The following is a 9,268-nucleotide window of genomic DNA, read 5'->3' as shown; positions in this document are numbered from 1 at the left end:
CAACTACTTAATATATGAATTGACGTTTGAAATGTGTTTTGGAAATTGGTGACACATCATTTTGTAAGATTTATATGGTAAAATTTGCAAAATCCCTAACATTACTCATTTTATTAAAAGTGGAGGGGTAAAATTAAAAATCACTTATTGGCCCCCACATTATAGGGGCATTTCTCTCGTGGGTGAAGCTAGAAGGGGCGAGGGCCAGGGGGCCTGCCCTTGTGACTCCTCCTAAGATTTCATTGTAATGTGCCATGAGGGTCTAGCTGCCCATGTTTCTATAAGATGTGTTTTTATAACAATGCTTTAGATAAATATGCTTGTGCTTATATTTCAACTTTTATGGCCATGTTTAATGTGCCATGAGGGTCTAGCAGCCCATGTTTCTATAAGGAATTATGCATATTTTATGTGAAGTTACACAAAAATAAGTGACTCTGACACATGAAAATGAAAGGTAAAAAAAAGTTCATCTCTAACACCAAACCACATCACCTTTTCATCCATTTCACTATTGTTATAAGCTTTTGTCTTGTCGCCATATTTCAACTTTTTCACTATTTATTTTCTTTTTTATCATTATTTTCACAATTTTTATTATTCATTATACTTATCAAAGTACTTTATTATTGAGTGATATTACAAATTTTACTACTTATGTCTTATAAATTGGCATGTTGCCAATCACAAAAAATAATTTCAAACATTTATTTATTATATTGATTAATTAATACTAATCACATTTTTACCACATCAGTTTGTAAACTTTTTGTTGTAAATTTTTGTAGTTATGGATTGGTTATTTTTGTATAGTTATTTTAATGATATGAAATATATTCATATTTTCTTACAACTGTTTATTTAATTTGTTATCATAAACGATTAATAGTTTTTAAGTTAATTTGACTTTTAATATTTTTTTTTAATTTTGCTCCCTCTAGACTAAAATCCTAGTTTTGCCACTGATTTTCTCTAATAGGTGAGGTGATATTGCATATATATATATATATGTATGTATGTATGTATGTATGTATGTATGTGTGTGTGTGTGTGTATGTGTGTGTTGAGTTCAAATTATACCCGGTGTAACTTTAAGTAATGTTACACCATCCAATATTTTTTAATTAGATGCGAATTTTGATAAATCCACCGCTAGATTACATTATCTTTGTATTTTCTCCATGCTTACAAAATTTAAAGATGATCAACTATCAATAGCCGTTTCGTCAATCAATTATTTAAATTCAAGTTTTTGTAGTTCAAAATAATGCATAAAAGATAAGATTATGGATCGAATGATAAATTATATCTTATTGACATGAAAATTGGTATGCATGTTAAACACTAATAGAATGTGTAATTCAACGGTTGAATTTTCAAAATATAAATTCAATAACAAGTTATTGGATGGTGTAACATTTCTTAAAATTATACCAAATATAACTTAAACCCATATATATATATATATATATATATATATACACACACACACGCACGCACGCACACGAAGGTTAACCCCATCACATTGAGGGGTTAACCCCACTTTTATGGGACCTATCCCATGTGATGGACTGAATACTCGCAAGAGATACACGATAAATTTATATATATATATATATATATATATATATATATATATATATATATATATATACGCGCGCGCGGAGGTTAACCCCACTTTTATGGGACCTATCCCATCACATGGAGGTTAAACCCACTTTTATGGGACCTATCCCATGTGATGGACTGAATACTCGCAAGAGATACATGATAAATTTTATCATAGTAAGGGGGCCCTGGATCATAGCCTAGGCCTACGCAACTTTATTTTGCATGTGGCAGCTGATTTATGCGCATTCTTAAGCTAAAATTCAAGAAGGGCTGCGGGGCTTATCAATTGGCTTTATACAGTTATTCAGCAAAAAAAAAAAAAATTGGCTTTATACAGTTGAAGAGATTTTTGAACAAAAATTATTCGGTCAAACACTTCATGTGCATGGCGACCACTTCTTGGACGTACTTAATTTACACCTAATTTTGTCATATCCTTTCTTTCTTTTTCACTTTAATTAAAGTATATAAATAATTTCTTTGTTGAGTCTTGATTAGTTTAATCTTTTATTGCATCTTTCCTTAAGTAATGAGCATTACAAGTTAACTTTAAAAAGTAAAAAATAAAATAGGGTGCATGATCTTTTATACGAAATACATATTACAAGTTAACTTTTTTTTTTAAAAGAAAAAATTTGAGTGACTGATATTTTAGTTCAAAATACATTGATTTGATTGGTTCCAGTTAACTCAATTTCTAATTTAGCATATCTATCCTTTTTACTTTAAGAAAAGTAAATCAATAACTGCTTTGTTGAGTGATCTAATCTTTCATCACGCTTACTTTATGAGTATTATAAAAAAAAAAAAAAAAATTGGGGTACTTAATCTTCTAGTTCAACTTACATAAAGTTTGGTTGGTTCAAGTTAACTCAAGTTACTCAATTGCTAACGTATTTTGGCGTCAGATATGTGTTTAAATATTGCTTACGCCAAAAAGAAAGTAATTGATATCTTGATCTAATGGTAGAACATGATTATGAAGTAAATCATTATAGATTTTCAATCCTAGCTACCTTATTTATCCAGAAAAAAAAAATACAAACTTTTACTTTACTAATTTATATGACTGCAAATCATTCATGTTCGAACTATGTTTGGGTCTTACTTTGAACATCAATTAGGAAAAATAATTAAAATGAATGTGTTTTATAACATGGTTGAGATGCATTTTGAGATTCATTGTATTAATGTTTTATGTGAAAATAAAAATATGGGTATGTCTCACCTTATGAACAATTCATTGTTTACTAACTTAATTTTCTAAACTTTTTAACAGTTTACACTTTAATAACCAACTTTTAATAGGTTAAGTTTTACTCTCTAAATTTAAGAGGGTTTCGTGTTTTAGGGGGAAATTATGTTCTTCAATACTTAGCAAGAAAAAAGAAAAGGAGACCAATAGGAAGAATAGTGAAATGATTGTAAAGCTTTATTCTTGCCATTGAATACTTTTTTGTTTTGACTACTCTTTTTGATGGTGATGCGTAGACAATTGGATAGGTAAGTGTGAAGGACGAAGGGATTAATTGTTGCTAATTTGCAATGCAAGAAACATTATTTTTTACATAGCCAATTGATTATTTATTATAGAATACTAATTTTATATTTTAAAAACCAAAAAGAAATTACTTAATTACTACATCCAAAAGAAAAAAGATAGAGAGGAAACGCCGTCTGTGGGGATCGAATCCACGACCACGTGGTTAAAAGCCACGCGCTCTACCACTGAGCTAAGACGGCTCTGTTTCTCTTATTACTTTATGAATTGAATTGCACTTTTTTACTTTTTGCTAAATGAATTGAATTGCACTTATAAACCCATTGCACTTTTTTACTTTTTGCTGAATGAATTGAATTGCACTTATAAACCCACTTCCCCGTCTCTATGGTTACTCACAAGTAGATTTAGTAGTTTCATGATCCTATGTGTATTTTCAATTTGCATCACTCAATGGTGGTCCTAAAAGTTAATTTTAATTTTTAGACGTTCAAAAAATTACTTTATTTAGTGTAAGACTACACTTTACAATTCAAGATTATTTTATTTTACCACTTCATTTAAATATTATTTCTTTATTTTTTTCATTATTATTATTATTCATATGTCTCTTTCTCTCTCTTCCTCTGTTTCTCACTGTTCCTTTGAAGTTGTAACAACTAGTCAGCCAAGAACAACCACCCATAACCACCATCCGCAACCCACTGCTAGCAAACCCAACCACCACAAACTCACCAACCATACCACAATCACAACCACACTACCACCAACCGCTACATCACAACCCAACAACCCAAATCAGCTAAAAGCCACCACACAAACCACTCGGCATGACCCACCCACCACACCCACACCATGATCCACCACGCCCACACCATGACCCACCACACCTATGAACCACCACACACACCACCTCCACAAGTTGATCAATGACCCACCACCACCACAACAACCCACAACCCAGTCAACACCGACGAAACCAATCCACCAACGAACCCATTGGCAAAATTTGTTGAAGAAAAGATGGAGCAGACCCATCGAGATCCAAGAATGAGAGAGTGAGAGGATTAGTTTCGGTTGAGAGAGAGGAGGGAGGTGTTGGCGTGAGAAAATAGAAAAGAAAAGAAGAAGAGACCCTCACATGATAGAGAAAAGAGAGAGAGGAGAGAGAAAAAAGAGAAATTTTTTTAATATGAGAAGTGGAGACAAAAATGTAGTAGTTATATATATATGTCATTCCTTCTTACTGCAATGTGTTGGTGTGAGTATGTGTTTCAAACACTTTTATTATTATTTATTTTCTAGTTGTTGGGCAGTTATGAGAAAAATAATTGTTGGGTAATAATATATAATATAGTCGTTGAGATTTTATGGGTTATTAGTAACCAATAACTATTGACTATTATTATCATGACTCATGAATAGCCAAAATTATATCCATCATCACACCCTCTCCTATAAATCATTTTTTACTACTCTATATTTAACTATATACAATTCTATTATATTTATCTCCCATATATTTTTTTACAATTTACATTTTTTTTTCTAAGAAAAGACAATAGAGGGTTGTTCTTGAACCTTTACGAGTGAAAGTACATCCATCACGAAAGTTGACGCTATAGTCTAATTCTGGGGTTGTTTGACTTAGAGAACTAGTCACACCGAGTTTTACTTCGGGTGACATGAATCAACCTTTGAGGACAACGTTTTCGCTGCGTGATTCTATAGTATTGTGAGATTGTTCTAAACTATCTTTATTTTATATTCTTACTAATTATTTAGGATATTATTTGTTGTATCAAACTTTGTTTATTTACTAAAATATTTCCAACACAATGAACTGCTAGTCTTGGTTGTTCATTGTAGCAAGTTGGGAAAAAAAAATTGGCTTTGGGCACTTTTGATGTTGGACATTTTTTATGGCTTGTTTGGGAGTTTAGAGTGGGAGGAGAGTAGAGGAGAGTAGAGGGGAGGGGAGTAGTGGGGAGGAGAGTAGAGGAGAATGATTACCCTCCACCTTGTTTGGATGTTTTTATAATTAGTAAGGGGAAGGGAGTAATTAGCCCTTCCCCTTGTTTTTAACATTGTAATTTTATAAATATAATAAGGGTAAATTAGGTAATTTACTTTATCAATAATTTCATGTGCTCTACTCTCCCTCCAAATCTCTCCAATTTGGGGGAATTAAAAATGAGGGGGTTGGAGGTAGTTGAAACCCCTTCAAACCCCTTCAACCCCCTCCCCCTCCTTCCTTAAAAAACTCCCAAACAAGGTAATTAAATAACTCCCCTTCTCTCTACTCTACTCCCCCTCTTTTTTTAAACATCCAAACAGGCCGTTAGAGTTCGAGTAGTTTTATAGCTTTTTTTTTTTTTTTTAAATAGCATTGGAATTGTTAAAACTCTCAATAGACCATTTGTAACAACTCAAACACTAAATTGGGTCCACATTTTTATTATATTATAATAGGGGGAGGAATCCTCTGCCAATGAGTTAGTGACAATAGGGTGACTAGGTGAGAACAAAGAACGAGAATACATGAGAAAAAGAAAAAGGTATTTCTTAAAACATGTGTAGTCCTATAAAGATGTCCGGGAAAATTGTCTCGTAAATTGAAATTTAATGTCTTTGGACTAAGTTTGTCAAGTGAGATTTTCTTATGCTCAACATGTGGCCAAGAACCCAAGTGTCAGAAAAAAGCAAACACTTCACATGACCTCATAAAATGATATTCAATGTCATTGGACTAGGTTTGTTAAGTGAGATTTTCTTATGCCCAACACGTGCATGTCGTGACATTACCGGTTAAAGTGAGTCAGTTGGGTAAGATTGACCGCCTCATGGAGCATATTTAATATTCACACCAGGACATGACATCAGCACTTTTTAAAAAGAAGGAATAGACCTTTAGACCATTAACCCCACTTTTAAACGCGCATGGAATTTTGTTTGGTTTGTTTTTCAAATTCGTGTTTAATGTGTTCACATCACGCAGAATGATAACAAAAAAGTTCATCAGCAATTTATATTTGGGATTCATGCTAGAAATATATTAGATATATTCACCCAATGTAATAGGTTTAAGTTTAATTCTGCTTATAGTAGTAGTCTAGGGTTTAGACGCCTATATATACCCATGTTAGGATTCATTGTAACACAAGTTTTGTACTTTATTCCTATACAAAAAAGATATGTAGCCTTTAAAGGATTCTTCTGTAAATGTATGCCGACAAAGTTGGACCACGTGACTCTCGTGTTCTCGGTATTATTATTCTATATTTCCCATTTCGCATTCACTCTAGCATATACAACATAATAAACATATCGCGTTGCTAATATATTTAACATGGTATCAGAGCCAAACTTGGTTCTTGGTATCAAACAAACATCTCTAGCAAGCAAAGAAAATTCTCACGTGCACACCACCATCTGAAGTCACATATGTTTTTCTGCAAGTTCTTGCATCCATAACATCTCGCAGCCAAAATGTAAGCCGACAAAGCTGAACCACGTGACCCTCGTGTTCTCGGTGTTATTATTCTATATTTCCCATTTCGCATCCACTCTAGCATATACAATATGAAATAACATATCGCGTTACTAATATATTTAACATGGTATCAAAGCCAAACTTGGTTCTTGGTATCAAACAAACATCTCTAGCAAGTAAAGAAAATTCTCACGTGCACACCACCATCTGAAGTCACACATGTTTTTCTGCAAGTTCTTGCATCCACAACATCTCGCAGCCAAAATGGCTCAGTGCTATGTCAAAATTCAACAACCAAGCAAATCCTGACTTACCTTCTCATATCTGTGCAAATCGAGACTTCGCCTGATGAAACCAACACCACAGACTTGTTCCATGACCTCCCGTGACCAAAGCCTAGGAACTCAGCCTCCATCAGCAATCGCAAGCGCCACCACGTGCAGACAATGGCTCCGACTCCTCCTCCAACGCGCTGCCAATATTCTCGAATCCCAGTTAGGATTATGGTTACATACGCCGCTCAGCCAGCCTCGTAGCTCGCCGATTTGCAAAACCCGAGAAGTTCGACCGTTGATCTCACCAACACGTGCTCACACGTGTCGCCTGGGTTTCTGGTTTCCCCTCCACGCACCGAAGAACCCTTGTTGAGGTCATCTGACGTCATCACTCCATGTCAACGGCCACACAAGCACGTCCACGTTAGCCTTAGTCTACGTCATTGCCACGTCATCGTATGACGTCAGCGACTCTATAGTACGATTCGTGACCCGACCTGGGCAATATAGCCTGTTGACTGTCCTTGACTTGTTGACCTTTGGCTGACCGTTGACTTTGACTTTCGTTGACTTTGACTTTTGCGTTGACCTTTGACCAAAAGTTAAAATTTCGGATAGGACTTATCTTGCTCAGTTTTTTGCGTAGATTCCGATTTTGGACTCCATTTCTTCATTTAAAACTCCAAAATTGGTCAATTGGCACATTCTTCATTGTGGTTTCTTCAAAGGCACTCTTCAAGACATCTCCAAGTGATCTTTTCATACTTATCCAACCTCAAGCCTTCATCGAGCTTCTACCTTGAGTTTGAGGGAGGGTGTTAGAGATATATTAGACATATAAGTCCAATGTAATAAGTCCAAGCCCACTCTTGCTTGTACTAGTAGTCTAGGGTTTGGATGCCTATATATACTCATGTTAGGGTTTATTGTAACACAGGTTTTGTACAACAGTCTTATACAATAAAGATGTAGCCCTTAAGGGATTCCTCCAAGAATGTAGGCCAACAAGGCTAAACCACGTAACCTTCGTGTTCTTGGTGTTCCTATTCTATGCTTCCTCTTCCGCATCCACTTTAACATATACAACATGGTATAACACATCGTGTTGTTAATATATTTAACAATTCAAAACTTTTCCCTTCATAATGTTCACATGAGCTAAACCGAAGAAGTTTTCATAAAAGGATAATTTTACCATTTTTTAAGCAATGGCAGCTACAGGAACTTTTTTTCAATGTTGTAAAAAAAACTTAAATTAAATAAAACTTGAATATATCGACATAAAAAAAAATGTAAATATATGAAGTCGTAAAATATTTTTCTACGAGTTTTTATATTTTGAAATTGTTGTATGATAGAGCATTCACATTAGTCTCAATAAACTAGATTGAGGTTAAAAATATAACTAAAAACCCAAAAAAAAAAATTTACGCATCAATATTAACAAACTACCAAAAACTTTAACACTGAATTTTACCTCGCTAGGAGTGAGTCATTGACTCTCGCTACTCTAATAAAATCAATTTTTTTCTCCCCTTCTTCTTCTTCTTCTTCTTCTTCTTCTCTCTCTCTCTCTCTCTCTCTCTAAATGCGCTTATTTTTTATGTTATGTTCTCTCATACAGTTTTTGACACGTAGTGTTAAAAATAATTGCTCTCCATCATGATGTGTGGTTTTGATATTTTGATAATAATTGTATCACAGATGAAGAGTAACATTTCTTGGAACCATAAAATTTGTTCACTTTTTGAAAATTTGACTATAAGTAATATGAATACACAACAAAATGGTACATTATTTTCACAACAATTGAGCTGTAGCTAAATTCGATTAAAATAAAATAATCAAATATTATGTTCAAATTCACCACTTAAAAATATTTAGCCTTTTGCTGTATTTTTAGAGTTTCTTTTCACTAATGTTTAAATGTAGAAAAAAAAATTGAGTATTGAGTCTGATGCGTGTGCATACAAAACATTCTAGCTAAACTAGAAAAATTAGAATTTTTTGGGTTAGTTTACCTAAAAATCTGAGGAGACTGATGTGAATGCTCTTATCAATGCCATCAGCTACATCTTTTTCAACGTACATAACCAAGCAATCATTACACTTTTGATCTCCCATTCAATACTAATATTTTGCCTTAATAAGTTACAATATAAACAAAATGCATTATCCTTTTTTATGATCTGTTCCAACCAATTTTTGTATTCTTTAAACTAGTTAGGATTAAATCAACGTAATGCTCCGCTAATTTCCTTTTCAGGGAAATCATGACCAAGAGGTTGATAAGAACCTCTTTGTAAATATGCTCTTCTTATTTCATCATTAAAAGATGAGACATTTTCTCCTAACCTAGGATTTGAAAGAAAATTATTCAAGTTAATA

At 33.6% G+C, this 9,268-nt stretch overlaps 1 non-coding gene across 1 annotated transcript; it reads right to left on the bottom strand.

Moving 5' to 3' along the window:
* Window positions 1-3,282: 3,282 nt before the first annotated feature.
* Window positions 3,283-3,354, bottom strand: TRNAK-UUU (transfer RNA lysine (anticodon UUU)). The gene has a single exon. It is a non-coding gene; the product is annotated as a tRNA-Lys (tRNA).
* Between the last annotated feature and the right edge of the window lie 5,914 nt (window positions 3,355-9,268).

The sequence above is a fragment of the Castanea sativa genome, chromosome 5 (genome assembly GCF_040712315.1).
Source record: "Castanea sativa cultivar Marrone di Chiusa Pesio chromosome 5, ASM4071231v1".
NCBI classification, from domain to species: Eukaryota; Viridiplantae; Streptophyta; class Magnoliopsida; order Fagales; family Fagaceae; genus Castanea; species Castanea sativa.
This window is presented reverse-complemented; position numbering and strand designations above follow the sequence as displayed.